Source organism: Ambystoma mexicanum, chromosome 7p, assembly GCF_040938575.1.
Source record: "Ambystoma mexicanum isolate Mex_15411 chromosome 7p, UKY_AmexF1_1, whole genome shotgun sequence".
Taxonomy (NCBI): Eukaryota; Metazoa; Chordata; class Amphibia; order Caudata; family Ambystomatidae; genus Ambystoma; species Ambystoma mexicanum.
Window position 1 is genome coordinate 186,825,633 of NC_090939.1, and position 26,412 is coordinate 186,852,044.

The 26,412-nt window shown below is 45.7% G+C and overlaps 1 protein-coding gene across 3 annotated transcripts in view; it reads left to right on the plus strand.

The window, feature by feature from the left end:
• LOC138525816 (interferon-induced GTP-binding protein Mx3-like) overlaps positions 1-26,412 on the plus strand; it is a 948,323-nt gene that overhangs the window by 886,512 nt on the left and 35,399 nt on the right. The window lies entirely within an intron of this gene.

Consider the following 26,412-nt stretch of genomic DNA (forward strand, 5'->3'; position numbering starts at 1 on the left):
CAGATGTCTTGGAAAGTTTCTGGGCGAGCAATCCCTGCTCTCACCAGATTTGACATTATACTGAATTCTTTCTTCCCACAGATTCCTCATCTTTGATCCTATCCCTAGCGCAGGTGTTCTCAGAAACTCTTCCACCGCCAGGGGGCGCAGTGTGGCTCCACAGTGGCTCTGTCTGACGTCTATGTGCCCTGCGCTGGACATGACGTTTTGGCCAGTATATATTGAGGCTCTGCGCCCCATGATCTCAGTTCCTTTTTTCTGTTCGCTGATCGGAATGTGTTCGCTTACTAAAATGATGTAATTCTCTAACATGCCGACTCCGACAAAGGCCACAGGATTTAAGCCGTGTGTGGACTGTGTCTGGCAGATATTGGTTTCGGATCCGCACCAGATCTGTCTTTATTGTTTGGGCGAGTGTCACAGCACCCAGGATTGTGGGTAACTCCAGTCCATTCCCCAGAAGGCCCTCCAGGAAACTCTTTACCTTCATCCACAAGGCAAAGAGTGTGGAACCCCAGTTTCGTTCACGTTAACATGAAGTGGAGTGCTGTCCCCAGAAACCGGCCCCACGCAGAGAAGAGGAAAAGAAGGACAAGAGGAAGAAACACCAGAATATGTCCCACTCCAAAAGTAGCTCCTCTCACCGTCACTCTTCTTGATCCTCTAAGAATAAGAGCCACCGCTCCAGGGATTCCCCAGAACGGCCAGGACAAGTCCCTTTTCCACCCAGCCCTCCAGTAAAGAGGAATGGGAGGCAGTTAGCCTGAAGATGATGGGCATCTTTTTCACAGTGCTGACAGTTCTGGCTTCAGCGCCATCAGTGCCGGCGAAGGTGCCTCCAGCTTTGGCCAGGGCGCCAACAGGACCCATCGCATCTCTTGCAATCAGCAGGGCACCTGCTGGAGTACACTCCTGCATGCCTTTGAGCTTGGGCCTGGATCCACTGACGACCGAAGGGCCCAGGCGCTGGATGACCCTGCCAAAGGGCACCACCGTTCTGTGCCTAGTCTCAACGTCCTCAGCACTGATCAACTTCAGTGTCAGCGAAGCTCCCCAGGAATACGCTTCCTCCCAAGAGACACCTTCATATACAATATGTACTCCATCTACGACGAGGATCGCAATCAGGTATGCTTTGGGTTGGAACCTATGTTTTCCAGGGAAGAGAGAGATTTCCCCTATGGGGAAGTGGAGGATGTGGTGGGGTTAGCCGAGGACCTACAGGTTGCCAGTGGCCTAGACACGTCCCCAGAGATGGGTTTCTTGCCACCTCCCACTCCAGGCAAGCCTCAGGCGGCTTTTCAGTGTATGATGGTCAAGGTTGCTGAGCCCTTGGGGCTATCTGCTCCATCCAGATCTAATATACAGTACAAGCTTTGTGATATCCTGGATGATGCCCGAAGTAGTAGATGCTGCTGCCCTTCAATGTGACAGAGGAGACGTCTCGCCTGTAACAGACGTTAGGGAGAAACCCGCCTCTGCTGCGGCAGTTGACAGGGATCCGGCGAGGAAACAAATTCTGGCAAATCCCTGCCGTTTCTGTCCTCCCCTGAAAGCTTGGTGGTTCAGGCAGAGACAGAGAACCTGAAAGCCTCTGCTTTCCCTTCTCTCCCTCCTCTATAGCCTATTAGTGTCCTTTGGGTGATACTGCCCCCAGCCAATGACACTCGTCCTGAGCCCCACCCCTGGTGGCCATCTTCAGATTCTACCGCACGTTTCTAGTGTTGAGAGTCCTCGTGCTTTGCTCCTCGAGAATCGTTGGTTATTGTTTTTTTGCTATTTTCTGAAGAAATCTTCGATTTCTTCTTCGTTAACCATCACATGGTGACTGCCGGCAGCGGGGGCCCATTGTTGGCAAAGATCTTCAATCCACCGTCAGATCTTCAACCCGTGACACCAACAGACGCAGGCTTGGGCCTACATCTCTACACCTCTCACACAGGGAGACAAACTATAACCAAAAAAGGAGAACTAATAATACCTGTGTGGGCCGGGCCAGTATCAGACATTGGTTGCCTTCCAATCAGTTTGCTGGATGAAGCAGAACCTTCGTGGTGACACCCAGTTTATGGACTTTGTAGAGGACTGGTACCTCAAGTGCCTTTATTGTCTTCATCCGGAACATGACGCAAACAGATGCTCCATCTGCCTATCTTTCTCGTCGAAGACCAAGAAGGATCGCCACCGGAGGTTAGTGGCATGGACTGAGGAAGGGAATGCCTCTGACGCGGCCTACAGGCACAGTCATGCCTCGTCCAGGGCCAGCAGGTCCTCTGAGCATACTGCCTCTGGAAAGAAGAGGTTGAGGTCCTTTGAGGATACTTCCTCTGTGAAGATTCAAAATATAGCGAAATCCCATGCTCCATTGGCATCCTCGTCAATGGTCTCTGTGACTGCAGGACCAATTTCTGGAAGGGGTCAGTTGCCGGCTCAGTCAAAGGTTTGCCTGCCGGCTGGTGGGTTACCACCATCCTTGAGGGAATCACTGACGCCGCCCAAGCACAAATCGTCAAAGAGCAGATCTTCTAAGGACCTGTCACCGACTCCGCGGTCGTCTATGCCATCGGCGACAAGAGCCCCGTCGACGACCACTCCGTCAATGATCGCCCCGTTGACAGCCCCGTTGGCGAAGTCTGGAAAAATTAGTCTTACTTCAGTGACGAAGAGCTTGTCCACGACTGTCATCTTTGCCTTCATGATGGTCACCACGCCCAGGGTCTCTCTGGGTCCTAGACCTCAGCCAACTGTCCCGACTACGATCCAGTTGACGACTGCACCTGTTCCTATTATGCAGGCTCCTATCATAGCCTCTTTCCCGATAGGATCTGATCTGGTGAAAGACGTGCCTCTAGCTCTGGACTTCCTGCCAAGGCCCATCAAGGCAGTCCCGCTTTTCCATCTGGCTCCCATGGGATCCCCCAGGAGATCACCACATATCTACACCAGTTCCGAGGAGGGCCTGCCTGAAGATTTTTATTTGGCACAGGAAGGGGGCCAACGACCCATGCCTCATGAGGAATCAACGTCCCATGAGCCTTACCAGCTGTTAAGCCCTCCAAGGGGCTCAAGCCCGGCTCCTGCTCTGGTTGCGCTAGCTGCACCTGCTCCTGCACCAAGGGACATGTCCCTGGACATCCTAACCACCCTGCATACATTGGTTGTGAAAATTCAACAGTGTCTGCCTACTGCTCCTGTACTGTCCATCCAAGAATCCCCCTAGGCCACCTCGGCTTCAGCCGACACCGCCTCATAGGGCACCTGTTACTGCCCCCTGTGGCAGAGGAGCCAGCTAACACAGATACTGGCTCAGACACCAACACAACTGGAACTCACACAAATGAGTATGACGACTCTGTACCCGCGGATGGGAAACCGCCGGATATCGACTAGCCCGCCAGGGCTTCACCCTTGGATGAAATTGGCTCCTTCCACTCCATTGTCTCAAAGGCATCCAAGCTCTTGAACCTGGTGCCAGAGGATAAGGAGAAAGAAGGTGCCTTTTTCAATGGTGAGTCTGCTAAGAAGACCCTTGTGTCGTTCCCTTTGTTAGATGAAATATGGGAAGATGGATTGGCAGTCATGTGGACTCCAAATGCCACGACTGAAAAATGTGACAAGCTGGAGAAGAAATACTGGGTTCTGTTTTTGGCACCCAGTTGTCTCAGGCCTCAGCCTTCTCCAGACATGGTGGCATCGGCCTCCACCAGAAAGAGGTAATCAAACCCATCATCGCAGTCCATGGTGCCTCCTGACAAGAAAGGCAAGTAGGTCGATGTGGCTGGCAAGCGCATCATTATCACAGCAGCCTCAACCATCAAGGCCGCGAACGCCCTTGTGTTAGGAAGGATTTCATATTTGTATGTAATTTTCCCTCCATGTGTCAACCCCCAAACTTTTTGCTGCTGTTTTAACACCATCGACTGACTTTGCCAAAGAAGCACAGCCCTCAGCTGCACTCCGCTGGGCTTTCGCTCACTTTTTATCGGGAAACTGAAATGCCCTTAAAACAGTCAGTACTGGGAGACTTTGTTTCCCTTAGTCCTTTCCTCATGTTGCAGCTTTTGTGCAACATGTACCAAGTGTGCAATGTAACTTACCTTACAGCACACTTGGGTCTCTAGTCATTTCAAATGGCCCTAGAAACTCTCGCTGGACTTTTTATGAACTGTGCAGATGTGTCAGGGACAGGACTGGTGGCAGCTATTGTTTTCATATATTGTTAACCCTTTCTTGCCATGTTAACCGCGTTTACCGCATTTGGCACAAATAGGTTCTTTGTCCTCTTCTTTGGCCATCTTGCCCCTTCACCTTCCCCAGGTCGAGTCGACCCGGGTCTGTCCTTATTTGGTCATGCACGTTCTCGCGAAACACAATGCTTTTGCGGGCTTCTGCATGCCTTGTGTGTGTGCCTCCAGGATGTGGGCTGGGATGTCTGTTCCCAATACACATCCTTGGTGCCAGAGAGTCTGGAGTGTCCTGAATGCCTGGGACCACCGTGGTCCATGATTGATCTACGTATGTAGTGAGTGTCTGTGAGCAGTTCTCCCATTGGGTCCTCTCCGTTTTGGCGCAAAGGGAACTTTGGATAAGAGGAGGCTGAAAACACTGCTACCATGTCGATCTCCTGAGTTCACACCGAACAAGGGATAAGGAGCCAAGTATCCTGCAACAAGAAGCCGAGTCGAGGAACCGCTGGTGACCCGCTGGAAGGTTTGGCACCCTGCGCCCGCTGTTGTCCCGTGGGACCCCTCTGCATCTGATCGTCCTAGAAGGTCTGCGTAGACGCTTCGACCCATTGGAATAGTGGGATCAACTATTCTCGGCACCTTCATCAAACCCTGCAAGTAAGCCTCTTGGGAAGTGTCCCTGGGCCACCCAGTGGGCTGACCAGCTTACGTTGGACCTTTGCTCTGTCACCGATGCCGTTTCGAGGAGGCCCTCGAAACTTGGTATACTGCTAGCTCTGTGTCCACAGCACCCTCACCCCGAATTTCGTACATTTGGCGTTCCCAGGTCTGTAGTGAGACGAGTGCGCCCGGACCGGAGTAAACACGGATACCGTGTTGCCCTGCTGTGGCAACGACCTGTGCAAGTTCGCTGCATTCGTGACCCCCTTGCCCTGAAGCCTGCTGCAGTGGAATTGGGCTGATTCCTCCACCCAGAGTGGAGAAATCGCCACTGTCCCATTTGGGAATCCTTGCTGCATCTCGGGAACTACACGGTGTCGAGACGTCCTGATTGTCGCATTCGAACCTGCCAGCGAAGTGGACTGTACTGGCAAAGTTTGGGTTTGCCTGCGTCGGGGACCGGTGAGTAGTCCTTACCCCAACCAGTGGCCCTTAGCGCAGGAGCCCACTTTTATGCACGAAGTTGCCCCTGAGGGCCACTTTCCTTTCCACAGCTATTGCGAAATAGCGACTCCATCCTGCACTCTCAAACTGCCTCTGCCCTCAAGTGGAGGTCCTGCTTGAATAGTGGGAACTTGTTCTTCATCGCCTTACCCACCTTCCTGAGCTGCTAGAGACCCTTGAAGAGACCCCATTTTGTCCATTGGCACAAGCGCATGCATGTACTATTGAGCCTAAGGCTCCTCGCTTCGTAGGGCTTGGACTGCCTCTTAGTTAGGTGTATTCTTGATGTGGAGCTGGGTCTAAAGATTGCTTGCACTGCCTGTTTTCCTCCCCATCTAGGTGGTCTACATATTTCGTGCTTTTAACCCCTTAGACCTTATTGGTCTTGTATATATATTGTATTGATTGTGATGTATTGGTTTAATCTAGTGTTACTGTGATTCTTTGCTATGGTCTATGTTACAAAGGCCTTGTAATAAATGTGTCTATATTTTTAATATAACAAATGTCTGGAGTAATTTGTAAGTGTCGTTGCTTTGTGTGCTCATTGAGGTCTTCCAGTCACCCTCACCCCTCCTGAGACTTAGTCTTGACCGCCTGCCATAGCTACCCTGATTGGTCTGGCTTGTCCAGAGGTTACCCTGTTCCAAGAATCTAGGTTGGCCTTCTGAACCTCTGCCCCTCCAGGTCAGAGTTCAGAAATCCTACTTAACAAATTGGTGTACAGCGGGGGGATAGGACTGAAGGTATCCAGTGTTGCACACTAGTGAAGGCATTTCAAGTTTTTTCTACCAGGACACATAGTGAATTGTTGTGGTATAACTTTTAAAAGGCCATAGTCCTATCTAACAGTATGGAAACAAGTACCTTGTTAACTTGAAATGCTTCTTTTTTTTAAAAAAAATTTTTTTTATTTAAAATGATATGGTTCAAATTTTAAACCTTTCATCTTTTATACAATCCAACAAAAAATTATCTTTCTTAGTCCATTTTCTTTTCTCAATTAGATTCAAATAATACATTAAAAAAGCTGACAATTGTGAAAATGTCTTTCTTTATGCCACCATGCAGGAATTTAGCCCATCGATCTTCAGGTGACAGTTTGATTGTGGATGATAAATGCATGTCTCTAATTCGGGATTTGGTTTCATCAAATGCCGGGCATGAGATAACTATGTGCTGTAAAGTTTCTAATTCAGTTTGTTGTTTACAGAACCGACAGAAGGAATTTTCTTTGGATAGAAGTTGCCTGGATTGCAGAAGCTCTCTCGTTGGCATCAAGTTAAATCGGAACCGTAGGAAAGTGTCTCTGACAGAGGCAGATGGAAAGCGTTGTAAATATAACGGAAGACAATTTAATGGATGCATGTCCATCTTGCATTCCAGGTTACGTTTTACTTGTCTTTTGGCTTCGATAGTCGCTATCCAATCGTCACGCGCAAGTTTTTGTTTTGCTTTCCCTGGGCGCTGAGTTAGCTGTTCCATGGATATGTCTGCCGTTATTCTAGTATTTTCCATATGGTTCTTCCAGGTTTGTAGTGCAATTGCCTGAGTTGTGCGTTCTTTTTATGCTGGAAAATATGTAGCGCTGGAATATGCAGGTCAGAGACAATTTTCCTGTAAAGATCTAGTTTTCGCCATGTTTGAAGTGAGGTAAGGGACTGAAGTGCCAGTTCGTATCGAATACGGTCCATCGGAAACGATTGAGGTGAAGAAAGAACTTTCCGCCAGAACATGCGTTCAAGACGCAACCATATGGATCTGTCGATGTTAATCATGGATTCGCTTCCATAGAGTAGAATTGCTGTGACTTTTTGTCTGTAGAATTATATGATTGGTTTTAATGTGAATCTTCCATACTTCAAGTGATGGAACCGTCCCTGACGGGCTAAGGATAGAGTTTTTGCCAGTAAATAGCTGGACCAGTTTGTTTCAGTGGGTGATTGATTTATCCAAATCCCCAAGTATTTAACTGTTGTCACTTGTTCAAGGGGTTGATTATTGAGAAGAAATGGTTTCGGAAGATGTTTTGTTCTATGAGATGGAGCCAGGAGCATTATTTTTGTTTTTCGTGTATTTATTTCAAGTTGGTTTGTCTTCATATAGGTTTCTAAGTTGAACAAGGCTATTTGGAGCCCTCTTGGATTTTGTGAGCACAGCACAATATCGTCTGCATACATCATGCAGGCGAAGGTTGTGGCATTTAGTTTCGGTGGGTTTGACAATGGCGAGTTTGTCTCGACTTCATAGTCAGATGTAAATAAATTGAAAAGCGTTGCCGCGAGTGGACAACCTTGTTTGAGACCATTATTAATTGGGATGGATTCCGTTACTGTACCGTCTTGTGATAATCGGACTCTAATAGATGTTTCCCCGTATAGTAACTTTATTGGTTCCAATATGTCATCTGGACAGCCCCATTTTCGCTATTTCGACCATAGGAGTGATCTGTTGACTAGGTCAAAGGCGAGCTTCAAATCTATAAATGCTGCATATATTTGCCTTTGGCTGCGGATGGCCTCTTGTTTCAGCAAATTGAGTAGGAGTAGGTTGATGTTGGTTCCCACATATTTAACAAAACCTGTTTGTCTACATGCGTATTTATTGTTTGCTTTGGCCCAGATGTTCAATTTGTCCAGCAGAAGATTAGCGAAAATGTTTCCTAGGGGATCTAACAAGGCAATGGGCCTGTATTTGGAGGGGTCTTTTGTGCCTCCCTTTTTATAAATGGGTATCAAAATTGCCCTCTTCCAAGAAGGTGGAATAGTCTTGGTTTTGTTGATTGTTTCATAAATGTAGGAGGAAATATGTGCCCATAAGGTTTTATTAGCTTTGATAAGTTAATTTGAGAGGTCGTCCGGTCCCGTAGCACATGAGGGGTTCAAGTTGATGATGGCTCTTTCTAGATCCTCTCGCTGCCATGAGACAGTCCAGGTATGTTGTTGTAAAGGGTCTTGGGTATGTAAATCAGAGTTTATGTTATAGAGCTTCTGAAAATATAATATCCATCCTTGCTCGTCAACATCGGTTGTCATCTTTTGTACGTTGGCTGTTGGTGGGGCCAATAGTTTCCACAGGTCTCTGGTGTTGCGGTTTTTAAGAGCATGCCGCATTTGTTCTGCATCGTTTTGCCCTTGGATCTCAATCAATTTTTGTACTGTTGTTTTAATACTCGAATTTTGTCATGATCCTTATATGAAGTCTTTTGTATTTTTTTAATATCGTTTCTCAGTTTTTTTTTTCCCGCAATTATAGGTAAATAGGCATGTACATGACAGTGTTTCTTGTGAGTATTTGTTGCTCTGGATAGCTTGAACGGAACCAAGAGTTGTGGATAATTTAGCCGTTTGTCTGCCATAGCTGGTGAAGTAATTTGATGTGCCAATGTTACCAGGGCATTTTCAGAGATCCTCAGTCTATTCTGGCTCGAGTTGACGATTAGTTCCGGTAAGTTTATTTTGGTTTTCTGGGGGTTGTGCATTTCCCAATTGTCATTAATGCATGATCGCTAAGATTTGTTTTTATGTTTTTTTTGTGTATTAGCTTTAGTGCAATTTGATTTGATGTATAGATGTTATCTATGATGGCATTTGATGTGCCACGGGTCCATGTATTCATCGGCTTGTTAGTTTGGGTGTCGAGAAAGTGCACTCTAATGAGGCATCAGGTGGATGTTTCTTTTTGCCATTGTCGAGCTCTTGGGGACATGTTGTTCTGTTTTAATTCAGTCCCTCCGCTGTCATAAAGATGTATGTTTAGATCTCCACATACTATTGGTTGAATACCTGGGTATTTTAGGGTAATTTCATCGATGCAGGTAAAGAATGTGTCAATATATAGCTCATCAGTAATGGCCATTGGATTCCAGTAGGTGTTGAGTATTCCTAATATGTCATGAGTTAATGGTGTTTTTGTTTTGATTGACTGGAGTATCGTGATTTGGATCCAGTCATTTATTTTAAATGAGTCATTGATTCTGATATTACTTGACATTTTAATGAGGGTCAAGAGGCCTGTAGATGGGCGTCCTCTTTTTTTTTTTATTGCAGGAACCATCATTGTTGTGTATCCATCACAGATTGTCTGTGTTGTGATCCATGATTCCTGGATGCAGATGATATCTTACTGTGAGAGATCGTGTGACTGATCACGAAAGAGATGGCTATGTCCTTGAGTGTTCCAGGAACATAATGAAATTTCAGATCTAGTAGGTTGCAGTGGTGGTTAAAAAGAGGAGTCAGCACTTTCTGAGGTTGTTAGTTGGGACCCTTCCATTACTCTCTGTATTGTGATGCATAGTGTGAACTGGGTATTTAAGGATGGTTTTAGGATCTGTTTGCTGAGTATTTTGTATCTGCCAGTCCTGTGTGTTATGGTTTACATCTTCTGGGCTCCTTCGATTGCTGTCTATCTGATGTACTTGTTTCTTTGAAGATCTTTTTCTACGTAGGGTTAGTTCCATCTGTGCTTCTTTTTTGGAGTCAACATGTTGTATATCAAATCCCAATGTGTTAGCGCGGAATAGACGTAGGACGTTTGATCTATTCATTATCAGCTCTTGAGTGTCAGTTTCTACATGTCTCAGGAATACAGCTCGAGAAGGTTTAGGTCTCCTTGGATTAGAAAAAATTGGCTGTTTTAGTATAATGGTTAATGGATTTTTTTTGTTAGGGCTACTTTGCGTCTGAGGTACAACTGAGCCGTTAGAAGATTTGGCTACCTCATCAATCCATAATGTTGTGTTTGAGATATCTTAGAATGTAAGACTCATTTGTGAGTCTTGCTGGGATTTAGTTTGTTTGTATTCATCCATAATGATGAGTGAGGCTTCGCTTGTCTGTATCTGTGCTTCTTCTGAGATGTCTAGATCAGCATCTAGGTGTTGTGATAGATTTAATAGGGCATTCATTTGTGCATCATCAGAGATTTCTTCCGGCCTGTTTTCTCCTTGAGGTGATAAGGTTCTGATTTCTGCCGGAATTTCAGTTTGTATAGGGACGATGGATGGCCCAGTTAGGTTTTTCGTTAGAGGTTTTTGCGGCACTGGTTTAGGCGTTGTCAGGTTACGGAGAAAAGCTCTTGATCCAGTCTGCCTTTTTTTCGTTTTTGGTTTATTTTGTGATTTGGTGTGCGGGGCAGTGGGCAGAAAAATAGGATAGGTAGTTGCCCCTGAATTGGCATTGTATTCCATAGTTTGAGGCTGAGCGTTTGCAGGTACACTGGAAATTGGTGGATTAGGATCTATTTGATTTTGAGGTAGATCCACCGCAATTCTGGCGGTTTGGCCCTTTGTCGCCATCTCATTCGTGGTTTGTAGAGGCCGTTGAGAAAACTCATTTGTCGGAGGATTGCTTGGTCGATTCATGGATGACATCATGGTGATTAGAGCCGTGGTGAGCTGTGTGTTGTCTTCACGATCTTTTCTGGCGAAATCTGACAACCGAGATTACCATATTTGAGTCATTTCGGCTTCATGGTCCAAAAGATCCTGGATCTTATGAACAAAGGCTTCTATATAGATTTGTTTTGCGTGAATGAGAGCTAGTAGAGTTGCTTGATCTTAGCTCGCATCTACACATGATTCTTGCATTTTTAGGAATGGTATCATTGTCTGGGATGTCACCGCAATTAGCATATTTTGAAGATCTTGCATAGTGGTTGGAATAGATGGCATGTTGCCTGTTTCTTGCGTGGAAGCGTTGTTCAGACAAGTCTGTGGTTTAATATCTTTTGTTTCAATAAAGGGATTAAATTGTGTCAATGGTGAAATATGGCGCATAAGGTTCTGCTTGCTTCTGTGTTAGATGGAACAAATTTTCCGAGGCTATCTAGATGACATATAGTTGGCATGGGAGATGAAGTATCATAATTTGAATGGCCAAAGACTTCGTTACACTTTTCCTGGTTTGCCAAGAGTGTTTCGATCTCAATCATGTCCAGGGAGAGACGAGCTATCTTTGGATTTCGTTGAGCTATAGGTGAATTTGCTATATCACGTGACAAACGTTTGCTTTCGTAGAGCGATTGCCACCGTCTTTTAACTAAAACTGCTTTATCCCACTGTGATATCACCGGCGTGAATTGTGACTCAACTTCTGTGTTCCAGGTTGGAAGGATGGAGTAGTGGATGGCTTGCGAAGTTTCAGAGTCAGCATGTTTTGATTGCTCAGCGGTGGGTGGCAAAATAAAAGTGGGCAAATCACTCTCATGAGTTTTGATGATCTGATCATACGAAGAACTCTTCTTTTTGTTTAGCATTTCCATGCTATCTTTTGTTTGTATCGGAACGGATCTTGTGGGCGAAGTTAAGCTAGCGTGTTGCATGTGGACTTGTGGTGTTTGATCGATGGTTGCTGGTGTAGTTACAGGTGATGTAGTAGGTGGGGTTTGTGATTCCTTCGAACCGCTAGAGGTTAAGTGTGGCAACACAGGTGGTAAGTTCTCTTGTGGTTGCAAGGTCGGGATAGCTGAAGAGGAGTGGGTATAATCATTAGTCCTCTGATCAGGCTTTGTTATTTGGGATAGCTTTTCTTGCCGATGATAATAAAGGACTAAATAGTTAATCACGCTGAGTCAAAGGCTACAGCCCGCTGTCCTCAGTGCCGGTGATAATAAAGGACTGACTAGATAGTTAATCACGCTGAGTCAAAGGCTACAGCCCGCAGTCCTCAGTGTTCTATTAACAATAGAAGGCTTCTATGTTTCTGTTTTTTCGAACTGATGTACTCCGCTTATGAAAGTTCAAAGAGGGCAAATTTCCACAAGAAGAATGAGAAGGTGAGTATAAATTGAATTACCTTTGTCTTGAGACCGCCATTCGTGAATAATTAGTACTTTGTTCCGAGGCAGGACAGCAGCACAGTAAAACAGCCAAACAGTGCCAGCCCTTTTCGCATCCAGGGCTTATCGCCGCAAGGGCCGTGTGGTGACACTTTTGTAGAAGCACGCAGTGTACGTGTGCAGTCAGCTGATCAGGGCTTTCCCATAAGAGTTAAAGAAACCCCTCCTCCACGCTCCTCTCGCAGCTTCAATGCAGGGAAAGTTCAATTTGAAAATAAAACACACGAGTCCAAGGTAACACAAGCAGTGCTTCTAAATCCGAAACATTGAGAAAGATGTGTGCTGAGAGAGGTGTTTCCTCGCAAAGGCACAAAAATAGAAATGATCCAAAGAATCATGGACTGGCAAGAAGCTCAGCTTAGAGCCATAGCTTCTGAGGACAGTGCAGAAGGAGGTGGGGCTGCTCTCACTGGTAGAACTGATAGTTCTGCCGCTGCACTGATCCAAAGCAACCATGAGGACATGGAGGATGTAATGTCTAATGTTTCCTATGCCAGTGCTGATGGGGAGGCCATACTTGAATTCAAGAAACAGGAACTGCTGTTTAGGCAGAAGGAGCTGGAGTTCAATATGGCCAAACTAAAGTTAGAGCAGGCAGAATAACAAAAAGACAGGGATCACCAGTTGAACTGGCCAAGCTTCAAGTTGCCAATGGATCCAAGAGTCCTGGACATGGGTCTGGGGCCTCCTCTCATTCAAGGTTTCCAAAAGATCTGCTCAGTTTGTATGAGGAAAAGAATGACATTATGGACTGGCTGAATACATTTGAGTATGCATGTGAAGTTCAACAAGTTGACAATGCTGATAACATTGCCTGGTTACTTAGCAGACTGCCCCATTCTGGCTGCAGTGCCATTATGGAAATGTCAAAAGCTGAGAGAGCAGATTTTGCAATGTTGAAGCAAACTCTCACCTTAAAGTTTGGAAAGACTCCTGCCCAATACTTAAAAAGATTCAGAGAGTGCAAGAAGAAAGAAGGTAGTACTTAGATATCTTATGTAACTGAATCCTTAAAGAACCTGACTGGCTGGGTTGAAGGTTATAAGGTCTCTACCTTTGAAGGTATGATAAGTCTTGTCATGCTGGAACATATTTTTGCATCTTCTTCCCCTGAGCTTAAGCAGCATTTGGCAAATTCAAAGGAGATAGATCCTGAGAATCTAGCCATTGCAGCAGATTTGTGGGTGTCACATAGAGTGTCCCATGAAGACAAGACTCATCCTGGTAAGCAGGAGGAAGGGAAAAAGTCCAAATATAAGGAGGGTGGGGAAAAAGATAAATCTTCCTCCCATAAGGGCCACAAAAAGAAAAATAAGGGTAAGACACAAGAGAACTCACAGGGTAGTGGAGGTCAGCCTCCAAAACATAACTCTGGTTATAGTAAGCCTCCCTATGTAAACAGACCCAGCGGATCTTGTTTTGCTTGTGGAGCAACTGACCACGTGGGATCCCACATGTAAGGTCAAAACCTTGGGGGTCCACTCTGCTAATCTGGCCTTCTCCTCCTATGAGGAAGAAGAGATTACAGGAGCATCCTTCTCCTCAGACTCCTTCCCCAGTGGGATAGAGGCTGAGGTAGTTTTAGTTTCCTTGGGTTCCTGGGAGCCTAAAGTCTCAGAGGCTTATGCTAGGATTCCAGATAACACCAAGCACTACTTTAAAGAGAGTGTGCTGATCAATGGACTAGACACTCCAGCTCTTGGGGATAGTGGGTGTGTTAGACGGAAAATCATATTAGTGCCTCCTTTTTCTGATTCCTATTGGCCTAAGTCCAAGTTGCTCTATGGGGAAAACCGTGTTGCAAAGTTCTGAGTTAGAATTGACTTTCAAGCGCCATCCTGAAAAGTGCCTTCCATCTTGGTTCCAAGTTGCTGCTCACTCTCCAGTAATGATTAAACCATGTTTTCACCTGCAAAGTAGAAATGACCTTTAAGCCTCTATCAACACCAGGGCTGGCAGAGCAGACTGTTTGTCCTGTGTAAACAAGACCTTGCAGGCAGAGCGAGCTCCCATTCAAAAGTGTAATCTGTGTCTACAGACTTCATCTTCCCACAAACAGTGTAATACAATGAGGGCAAACTAATGCTGCAGGTCTCTGAAGGGATTCTGTGTATATTTGAAAGCCAATGACCCACACAGCTGGTTTGTCAGTATGAGCAAAGAGACCTTGTCCCATGCCTGACTTGTGGTCTTGGGATTAGCTGCACCAATAAGTGTGATCCACGAACATGCATTAAAACAATGTTAATCAAATGTCAGACATGGACACTGGCTGAACTGCATTGTGAAGGGAATGTGCAAAGGCTTACTGTTAAGTCCAAGAACACACTGTTGCCATTGTAACTTGTTTGTATGCAAACCAAAGATAATCCATGTGCATATTTTAGTAAAAGCCATAAGTGAACTGGGCACAAACCCAAATCTGTAACCTATTGCTTGAAGATTGGCTGAGATAGTGCCAGAATTTAGTATAAATACTGCCTGTTTTGTGATTTTCAGCACTCACTCTCCTCACAGTGTTTTTGGTGCACGCTCTGAGGCATTGTGATCCAGATAGCTATCTGTTCTTGGTATTTGACTCTGCGCAGAATAAACCTTTGAAAACTTTGTGACTGGCGGATCCAATTTTTGGTGGTACCAAGCCTTGATTTTACAAGATGGCGCCCGAATAGGCACCCTCAAGATTGATGCCATCTCATTGAAGGTTGACGCAGCTATCGAACCGGGATCGGATGGTGAAGAAAAAAAGTAGCCCCTTTTGGATGAGACTCGACACCTCAACAGTACTGCACAGCCCGATCCCTGGACGGTGAGCTCGCGGTCTGAGACGGCATCTTGCCGAGGGTCCCCATATCGAGGCGGGTGTTTTTGCCAGAATCGCCAGCCACAGGGATCTTTTTGTTGATCTTTGTAATCCGATCGGACCTCCCTTTGTCCTTTGATCAGGTGAGTCGTGCCCCGATTCTTAAGTATCCTGATATTTGAATTTGGAGTATTGCACTCGCGAGTACAATTATTGACCAGGTAACACCAGTATTCTGACATTCCTGGGAAATTGTCTGTCTGCTTCAGGGCATTATTCCGCAAGGACAGACAATCTTTGGAATTTGGCCGTCCGGCACCAATGGAGGGGTCGCCAGCATGTACTATGTACTGTAAACACGGCATTGGTAGTATAGTTTTTAATGATATTTGGCACAGACAAACTAGGCATGCTTCCGAACTTCACTGGCCAATCAATGGTAGTTTTGAAATCCCTCGTATTGAATATTTAGAATCCATATTATTGAAGAAAAAGGCTAGACCTGCAGCATTTGATGTATTACAGAATTGGAAAGAGAAGCTATGCAGCAGATTAAGAGTAGAGAAAAGCATGCGCGCCGTCATATGACCAACGCCGAAAAAGCATTGTTATATGACCAGAATAAACAGTCTGAGTCAGTTAGGAATATGGATAGGGCTTTTTCACTTGGTATCTGTTACGCTCACCTGGCTCCCACAGAGGCGTCGATCTGGACTGGACTGCTGTGGTCTCCACCAATGTGACGCGTAGGGCCGAGATGACGGACTGGACTGGCCCACCTAGCTTCATTTGCTTGGCCCATAGGAATATTCTTCTGCAAGTGGAGAAAGGGAATTAACCACCCGTGGAGTTGAGCGTAAATCCCCCCACCCCGCTGTTCTCCCCACTGATCACCTTGGATATTCCCTCTTATAGTCTCACCTGATGATTTGAAAAGATGAGCTCTCCATCCTGCATTGAGCCCAGGGGCGCATAGATAACCAGTTGCTTCACTGGCTCAAAGGAATTGGTGAGTTCCAGGACAATATTGACTCCGATATTCCCGGCAAGACGCCGTAAGTATGTAGTTCGTAAGAGTTCAAATGCCTGACTTTAACTCTTGTCTGATTCCTGGCAGGTTGCAGCTTGACCCTACTGAAGAGTTCCTCGTGGCAACCGTTAATGTTCTGGTAAGGATTTGTATTATCCAACACAGTTCGATAAAATAATGTCCATATGTAACCTGTTGCTTTCTCCCTTATTCAGGCGCTGAGAGAAAGTATGAAGTCTCGGGGAATGATGCCTCCGGTGGTAAAATCAGGTAAGTCTTTTGTGGTGAGGAGGGTTCCCCTTGTTAGTCCCTTGTTTCACCTTGCTGTCCTTTTGTTTCCCCTTAGGGGCCGGGGTTCGGCTAGGATGCAGTGGAAGCTGCGTCGACCCGTGAAGAAGAATAGTACCCCCTGTGGTAAAATCAGGTAAGTCTATGGGGGGTATTCCTCTGTGTATTCCCTTGGCTCACCTTGGTGTTCTTGTCTTCTCCTTAGGTGCCGGAGTGCGGCGGTAACATGCAGGAGGATGCAGTGAAATGTGAAGATGCTGCGAAGGCCGGTGAGTTCAGTGCGGCGCTGCAGCAGGCGAGGCGACGCGCATGAAATAACTTCTTTCTTCCAGCTCGAAGGCGCGATGGATCGGGAATTTAGGTATGGATCAAAGGTATTGCTCTTGTTCTAACCTTTTCTCCTTCTTTCTCCCTTTTGCTAGGAGCTCCAAACTCGAGGCGGGCGTGGCAGAAGACTGGATGCAGACTTGCAGGCACTCAGCGTTACGCTGCTGGATGCAGAATAACGCGAAGCATGTGCTGCTCTTCGGGCGTGGTTTAAATAGCCTCCAAAGTAGTCCCAGGTAAGTATTCCTCCCCAGCCCCACCCGAGTAAAAAATTAGTCCCTAGGTAAAATAGTCCCTTCCAATCCTCGTTTGGCTTGGAGCTCTTGCAGCATGGTCTGCATCAGGTAAATTTGCAGCATGGTCTGCATCAGGTAAGTTTTAATCTATGAGCCTGGCGCCTATGGCACCAGGACTGACTCTCCATATGAGCCTGGCGCCACAGGCGCCAGGACTGCACCCAAATAGCCCCTAGCGGGGGTTGTTGGGCTTGCTTGGGGTAACTTGATGCCTGCTTCCGGGGTTGCTGGACTTGGTCTGGGACCCCGGGGGTAGGCATCATGACAGTACCCAGAAAATGTATCCCTCTAAAGACTTTCATGTTTCTGATGAGCTTATCGATAAACTGTTAAATGAACGAAGGCCTGGTGCCACTGTGCCACCTCTGTATGTTCCTCTTCCTGCTGTTCTGCCTCTCCCTGCTGTTATTCCTCCTCCTGTAGTTCTTCCTGTTCCTCCTATTGTTCCTCCTGTTGCTCCTCTTCCTCCAGTCGTTGTTCCTCCTTTTGTTGCTGCTCCTCCACCTGCTCCTCCACCCTTGCCAACTATTGTGGGCTGGGTGGGCTTACCTGCCGTGCCAGTGATAGCACCTTTGTTTCCGGATGTTCAAAACTTGCCTACTCTCCCCCTTCCAAGTGGTTCTACACCGCTTGTAGTAGATCGGGGAGTGGGATTGGGGGTTGTAACTCGTAATACCGTGTCTTCAGAGAGAAAGCATGAATTGACTGCATGGGCTAAACATTGCATGGAGAGGGGTGAACAAGCTGATGTTCTTGCCACACTTTATAATTTAGACAATTTTCCTGAAGAAAACGTTTTTATTGAAGGATTAGGAATTCATTTATGTATAATGTGGAACAGGCTAAACGATATAGATCTCCCACAAGGGTTGAGGGATCTGAATACTTTAGCTTTTTCTAGACATACTGCGGAGAAAGTAAATGAGCATGTTGAGAGGGTTTTTGTGTATAGAAGGGAGTTGGAAAGGTTAAGGAATGAAGATGTAGATGGTGATAGTTTGGACGCTATGTTAGTACAGAAACGGTTCTTTCCTTGTCGTAAGACAATAAATAAGGAAACACAAATTCGTACAAAAGATGCGATTAGGTGGATCTCAGACACGTCGATAACTCATGTTGAAGTATATGACACGTATAGTCAGTATACGCTAGAAATGCAGAGGAAAGTGATACAGGTAATGGTAGAGTACCTACAGGATGAATGTGTAAAAAGAAAGATTTGTTGTCTCGCAGAGTTATTGAGTGTTTATAAGAGGGCTTTTTCGTTTGACACTTCTTCCGCTGCTTTAGCGCTCGATCTAGCTCTGTTGCTTAGTAAGCGTTCGGAGTTGCCTACTTCTCAGTTGCCTACGAGAGAGGTTCCTCCAACATTTGTCCCAAAAGTAGAGATTCCCGCTAATCCTGCAGCAGGTACACCTGCCCAGGATATCCCTGCACATTATGTGTCACAGTTTGTTCACGTCCCTTTCTCGAGACAGGAAGTGAACACCATTAAACAATCTATTCCTGACATTAGGAAGAATCGGACAGGGTTCTACAAAGAGATAGATTCTGTTTTACAATCATCAGTATTGACCTTGAGCGACATTGATTTGTTATTTCCCGTGCTCCTGCCAGTTGACTTGTGGAAGCAGATTAGGACTGTAGATGATGTACCAGGGTTAGGGGATACATGGGATAATATGGTTAGGCTAGATAGAGAAAGGCCGGCTGGCGAGAGACCACCACAGGTAATACTAACTTTGCCTGATAGAATAGTTACAAAACTGAAAGTTATAATTTCTGAAAGAAAGATTATTTGGGACAAGCTTACTGCCTGTGTCCAAGGGAAATCTGAGGGTGCTACCGAGTTCTTTAACCAGTTCAAACAAGTATTTTCAGATTTCAGTGGGCAAGACTTAAGCACAGAGTCTCGGAAACGACTATTCGTGGACAAATTTGTGCGTGGGTTGCTGCCTGACATCCAGTCACAATTTATGACCTCAGAGAGCGCTTGGCAAGTGAAGTCTCAGTCAGAAGTACTGCATATGGCTCAGTACTGTGAGAATCGTGTCAATAACGAAAAGGAAAGAGTTGAAAAGAGGAAAGGTGACTTAAAGACAAAAGTATTATTGCAACAAATTGTTAGAGGCCCTAGAGAGGGTAATTCACAATTTAGGGGTCAGTATGTTCCACAAGGAAATGCTGTAACAAGGGGGTTGTCCTCCCCTCTGTAAGTCTAAGGGGTGTACGTAGCTAGTTAAAAGTACACTAATTTTTATTAACCCAAATGGGAGCACATGTCATTCTAGGCGACCATTTAAGCAAAATAACATGATAGCTGGTACTAAACACAAAACTCTAACAGTATATACAACAAAACATTTTTTTAATTTTTCATTTAGCTTGTTATTGTAAGCTGTTTGTTTACTTTTTTTATGCAGTAGTTAAAAGGTTACATTGCATAATTTTTACATTACAAACCTACAAACCATAATGTCCGAAAATCATGTACATAATTAGACATTCACTGGCCAATAGTATTTGTGACCTGGGATGTGGGTTAGTAATTTGTGCACGTGAACACTATCTAAAAAGTACAATGCCCCATGTCAATGAAAAGAAAAGGAACAAACACACTGTGAAAGTGTGAGTAAAAGAGACAGTATATCTTGGTCTCTTATGCCCGGCTGTAGTCTGACCTTATATTCGGTCGAGGAAATGCGCCATTGGGTCCTGTAAACATAAACCAGTGTGCTTATTGTAGACAAGAGGGTCATTGGCGTGCACAATGCCTGATCCTGCAGCAGAGGTCGAATAACGCATTTGGGAATATGGGTAAACGATCCAGAGGCCGCCCTGGGGTGGGGGGTCCTGGTAGAAGTCAGTTTTCACAGGATTCACAGCAACCTTTTTCACAGGACAATCATGCATCTAGTGTGGATAATAGAAACATTTTTGATCATCCTTCTGCTGCTTACCTCTCTGAAGAACTTCCTTTTGACGACATTTTGTTTCGCTAGGATTGCCCGAAGCAGGGTTTGGAACCAACGCCTATTCCCGTTAATCAGAAAGGTCCCTACGTTGAGATGATAGTGGGAAATAGGAAACATCTATTCTTAAAGGAATGGTACGCCCAAACATTTTTATTTCAAAAATAGATAATCAATATAAAAAAAAAAGATTGGCATTTTTTTTTTCGAAGTCCCTATGTAAAATATTTAGCAATTCAAGCTCAAAGATAGCACATGGGGGCATCCATTTTGTGAAATGAATGCCCGCCGCTGTGCTCGCTTTGGCTTTTGCGGCACTAATGAAGGAAAAGCCAGCCAGCTGTAGTAAACAAAAACTACCACTGGGTGGCTTTTCCTTCATTGGTGCTGTACGCGGAGGACGGGGACCGGAGACTACAGGCAGAAAAGCTGCAGCTGCATCTCAATAAGTGCTATTTTTTAAATAAAAATAAACACTAGCTGCAGGTTTTTTTCTACGTTTTCTGGGCTGGGGGAGCCGCAGCTTTAAAAACGTTGTATTTATGTTTGCGGTAGCTTTTGAAGCGACCGCAAACATAAATACAACGTTATTGTGTTTGAAAACGCTGCGGTTTTTTTTTCTAAGTTTCTCAGGCTCCTCCGGCTCGGAGGAGCCTGAGAAACTCAGAAAGAAAAACCGCAGCGTTTTCAAACACAACCGCGTTGTGTTTCTGCCTGCCGTGGCTATCACTTTGGGTCTCCGGTGCTCCCCCAGGAGAGCACCGGAGACCCAAAGTGAAAGCAAAGGCAGGCAGAAACACAACACGGTTGTGTTTACATGCCGCAGTGTTTCTGCCTAAATCTGCTTTCCAATTTGGGGCTCTAGGGCTCCCTGTGGAGAGCCCTAGAGCCCCAAAGGGGAAAGCAGATTTAGGCAGAAACACTACGCGGTTGTTTTCTGCAATGCCAAATGCTGCAGTGTTTCTGCCTAAATCTGCTTTCCCGTTTGGGGCTCTAGGGCTCCCGCTGGGGAGCCCTAGAGCCCCGAATGGGAAAAAAGATTTAGGCAGAAACACAACGCGGTTGTGTTTGAAAACGCTGCGGTTTTTCTTGAGAAACTTAGAAAGAAAAACCGCAGCGTTTTCAAACACAAGGGCTTTTAAAGGGCTCCTCCAGCCCGGAAAACTTCGAAAAAAAAACGCAGTTAGTGCTTATTTTCTTAAAAAAATAAATAGCACTTACCGAGATGCAGCTGCAGCTTTTCTGCCTGTAGTCTCCGGTCCGCGTCCTCCGAGTCCTGGCACCAATGAAGGAAAAGCCACCCAGTGGTAGCTTTTGTTTACTACAGCTGGCTGGCTTTTCCTTCATTAGTGCCGCAAAAGCCAGCACAGGCGGGCAGCCATTTCACAAAATGGATGCGCCCATGTGCTTGCTTTTTCAATTTTTGAGCTTGAATTGCTCAAAATGTTACATAGGGACTTCGAAGAAAAAAAATGCCAATCGTTTTTTTTTTTATGTTGCCTATCTATTTTTGAAATAAAAATTTTTGGGCGAACCATTCCTTTAATAGATACAGGGGCATTGACCATTCATGGGTTCCAAACATTCCACTGTCAGGGCAAACCAATGTTTCTGTAGGGTTTTCTGGCACACCAGTTGTCTGTCCGGTTTCTTCGCTGGTACCTATTACTTTGGGTCCATTTACGGACCACTGTCCATTCCTTTTGACTACGAATTGTGGAGAGAATCTTTTGGGGTTGAATCTGTTGAAGGAACTAAATGCGGTAATTCATTGTTCTTCTGATGGAGTGCGTTTGACGATTTCACCGCAGCAACTTTCTGTCTCCCAATTCTTGACCACACCTTTGCCACCGGAATTCAGTGATGTTCCGGAGTGTTTATGGGCAATTGATGATAATGATGTCGGTGTTTTGCAAATTGAGCCTGTTGAGATTATTTTGAAACATGGAGTAAAGTTGCCACGTATACCGTTGTGGAGATCTTCAAATCCGTGACAATGATCTGTACATCCAGATAGTGGACGTTAGGATTGCCTATTTCCATTTTAAACTGCAAACGACTGTCAATGCTGTTTACGAAGATTAGAAAGTTATCTAACTCATCTCTGCTCCCTGTCCAGATTCCAAAGACGTCATCTAGGTATCGGACCCACTTCTTAATTTGTTTACTCCATTGTGGATTATTAATGATATGAGTGGTTTTGAAGTCAAACATGAAGCTATTAGCATATACTGGTGCCATTGTTGCTCCCATGGCCGTGCCTGAGAACTGATTGTAATATACTCCATTGTAATTCAAAATATGAATGTGTGGAAATTAAATCCAACAACAACATTAGGAATTCTTTGTTCGCTCTTATTGGTTCAGTTTGTAACAACAACTTTTCTACCGACCTTTGCCCTAGGTCATGTGGAATACTCGTGTAGAGGCTTGTCACATCTATAGTGAAAAGAATATCTTCAGGTGTCAGCGTGACTTGATCCAAAATGTGTAGAAAGTGCGAAGTGTCCTTTACATAGGTAGATGTTCGTTCTATTAGTGGCTGTAGAAAGTAGTCTATGTATGTCCCTAGGGGTTGTAGCATGCCCCCAGTGGCCGCTATGATAGGTCTCCCAGGCGGATTGTCAAGTCGCTTATGTATTTTCGGCAGAGTGTACAGATGCTGCATTTTGGGATACGGTGTCCATAGATAATCTTTGGTCTTGAGACTGATCCATTCATTTTCAACAGTTGTGTCCAATAGTTTTTCCAGGTCTTCCTTCATGCTTTTTGTTGGATCTTGCGTTAGCTCTCAGTATGTAGTCTGATCAGCTAATTGTCTAAGACATTCTTGTTGATATTGTTCAGTATCCTGTATAACCAGGGCTCCCCCTTTATCGGCCGGTCAAATGGTTATTCTTTCATCCGAAAAAAGGGTTTTGATAAGAGACAGTTCTCCTCTACTTAGATTGTATCTCCTTGGTTGCCGAAACTGTATCTTTTTAAGATCTTTGAGCACCATACTGTGAAAGATATCAATTGATGGAACATTAATTGGTGGACAAAATGTACTTTTTGATTTAAATTCCTCATACTCTGTTTCCGGTAATGTCCCCATTTCACCTTTGCCTGTCTCAGCAAAGAAAGTCTTCAATTTTAATTTCCGCACCAGTTTGTACAACTCAATTTTGGTGTTGAAGATACCGCTGCTGTATGTCGGAACAAATTTAAGGCTTTTCTCGAGTGTTCTCACCTCTTTTATTGATAGAGTTCTCGAAGATAAATTAACCACTAACTTCAATTCATCTGCAGCCTTGTTTTCATTCCTGGCTCTTTTCTTCTTTCCTCTCCTAGTCCTCTTCCTCTTTGGCCTACAAAATCTCTCCTTGGCGCGTTTCCTGGTTGTTTAGGTCTTGCACTGCTTGATGATGTGCTTGCTGTACTGTCCTCCACTGCACGTTCTTCGGTGGTTTCAGATATATCGGATTCCGAGCTACTCTTATCACTTGTCGGTTTATTGGACCGTGGCTGATTCATGTTCTTGTCTGCCCACGTGTAAACCTCATTGTTTAGATAATCGTACGTATCTCTTTTAAATTTTCGTATCTTTCTTGCTTCCAGATCTTCTTTATAGCTTTCAAGCTTGGCGTTAATGTCCGTCAATATTTCTACAAAAGACTCTGCATCCGTCAACTCGGTTATGTCTTTCGATAGAACTTCAATTTCCTTCTCAAGTTGTTCAATATTGCTAGACAATTCTCTAATTGTGAGTAATATCAGATCAAGTGAACACTCGTTCAAAATCTGTTCCCATTTCTGAACAAATTCTCTGTTCTCTTTACACAAGGTTGGTTTTAAGGGTATCCTAAGACCCCTTGGGATGCGTTGTGCCTTATAGTATCTGCTTAGAGTCACCGCATGTAATTTACGGTGAATGATCTTTCTGATAGAGTATTCCAATTGTTTAATTTTGCTTTGTGGATTCTTGTCCGTTGAACTATGTGCAGTTTCTTTAATTAGACCAAGGATAGCTTCTGCCTCTTCGGCTGAAAAGCCGAGTGTGGTGGCTCTGATGTCGGTAAGAAATTCTATATCTTCATACGACATGTCTGGGTGCTCCCACTCAAAAAATCACGGATGTGAAAACGAACAATTGGTGTTGGTGAGTTGGGCACTCCTTGTTTTTACAGTCAATTGTAATTAATGTTAATTCAATATTATAAGTTTGGGGTGCAAACCCACTATAGAAGGTGCTTCCGTGGTACTGCACCTGAAAGAACCAGAAAGAAAAAATGTCTGTTGCCAATACACATCCTGGGTGCCAGAGAGTCTGGAGTGTCCCGAATGCCTGGGACCACCGTGGTCCATGATTGGTCCACGTATGGAGTGAGTGTTTGTGAGCAGATCTCCCATTGGGTCCTCTCCGTTTTGGCGCGAAGGGAACTTTGGATAAGAGGAGGCTGAAAACACTGCTACCATGTCGATCTCCTGAGTTCACACCGAACAAGGGATAAGGAGCCAAGTATCCTGCAACAAGAAGCCGAGTCGAGGAACCGCTGGTGACCCGCTGGAAGGTTTGGCACCCTAAGCCCGCTGTCGCCCCGTGGGACCCCTCTGCATCTGATCGTCCTACAAGGTCTGCAAAGACGCTTCGACCCATTGGAATAGTGGTCTGCAAAGACGCTTCGACCCATTGGAATAGTGGGATCAACTATTCTCGGCACCTTCATCAAACCCTGCAAGTAAGCCTCTTCGGAAGTGTCCCTGGGCCAACCAGTGGGCTGACCAGCTTACGCGGGACCTTTGCTCTGTCACCGCCGCCGTTTCGAGGAGGCCCTCGAAACTTGGTATACTGCTAGCTCTGTGTCCACGGCACCCTCACCCCGAATTTCGTACACTGGGCATTCCCAGGTCTGAAGTGAGACGAGTGCGCCCGGACCAGAGTAAGCGCGGTTACCGTGTTGCCCTGCTATGGCAACGACCTGTGCAAGTTTGCTGCATTTGTGACCCCGTTGCCCCTGAAGCCTGCTGCAGTGGCATTGGGCTGATTCCTCCTCCTGGAGCGGAGAAATCACCACTGTCCCGTTTGGGAATCCTCGCTGGATCTCAGGAACTACACGGTGTCGAGACGTCCTGATTGTCGCATTCGAACCTTCCAGCGAAGAGGACTGTACTGGCGAAGTTTGGGTCTGCCTGTGTCAGGGGCCGGTGAGTAGTCCTTACCCCAACCGGTGGCCCCTAGCCCAGGAGCCCACTTTTATGCATGAAGTGGCCCCTGAGGGCCCCTTTCCTTTCCACAGCTATTGCGAAATAGCAACTCCATCCCGCACTCTCAAACTGCCTCTGCCCTCAAGTGGAGGTCCTGCTTGAACAGTGGGAACTTGTTCTTCATCGCCTTACCCACCGAAGAGACCCTATTTTGTCCATTGGCACAAGCGCGTGCATGTACTATTGCGCATAAGGCTCCTCTCTTCGTAGGGCTTGGACTGCCTCTTAGTTAGGTGTATTCTTGATGTGGAACTGGGTCTAAAGATTGCTTGCACTGCCTGTTTTCCTCCCCATCTAGGTGGTCTACATATTTCGTGCTTTTAACCCCTTAGGCCCCATTGGTCTTGTATATATATTGTATTGATTGTGATGTATTGGTTTAATCTAGTGTTACTTTGATTCTTTGCTATGGTCTATGTTACAAAGGCCTTGTAATAAATGTGTCTATATTTTTAATATAACACCTGTCTGGAGTAATTTGTAAGTGTCCTTGCTTTGTGTGCTCATTGAGGTCTTCCAGTCACCCTCACCCCTCCTGAGACTCAGTCTTGACCGCCTGCCATAGCTACCCTGATTGGTCTGGCTTGTCCAGAGGTTAGCCTGTTCCAAGAAACTAGGTTGGCCTTCTGAACCTCTGCCCCTCCAGTTCAGAGTTCAGAAATCCTTCTTAACACCTTGTCACCCTGTCAAGGTACAAAAGAGAACTGTGGTACAAGCTGGGGCACATCCTCGACTTCCTCCCTGATGACAAGAATGCCGAAGCCTTGGCCCTATTCCAGGAGGGAGAAGTAGTTTCGGCCCTCACTATCATGCTCGACATAGAGGACTCAGGTTGCTGCCAGATGGGGAATGGTGTAGCTGTCCCATGCCAAAGTTGGCTGAAGGCCTTGAATTTCCACAAGGACTTGGAGACCAAACTCATTTGCATGCCGTTCAATTAGGATACCCGGTTTGGGAATTCAGTAGATGACACCCTCCAGGCCATCACACAGAGAAGATGTGCTCTCTGGGGACCCTACAGCAGAGAAGAGTGTCCTTTTGTTCCCTGGAGGGGAGAGTCTCCAGATCATCCAAGGTGTACACCAACCCCTATCTTCAGCCCTCCCGCTGCACCACCCAGGAGGCTTACAGGGGTCAGACCCAGGTCTACAGCAGTGGCACCCAGCGTCGCCTCCCATCCATGACCAGGGCACAGACACCCAAGCAGGCCCGAATTGGGCCAAGACCTGGGCCCCCACTTTCGCACCCAAGTGGGAGG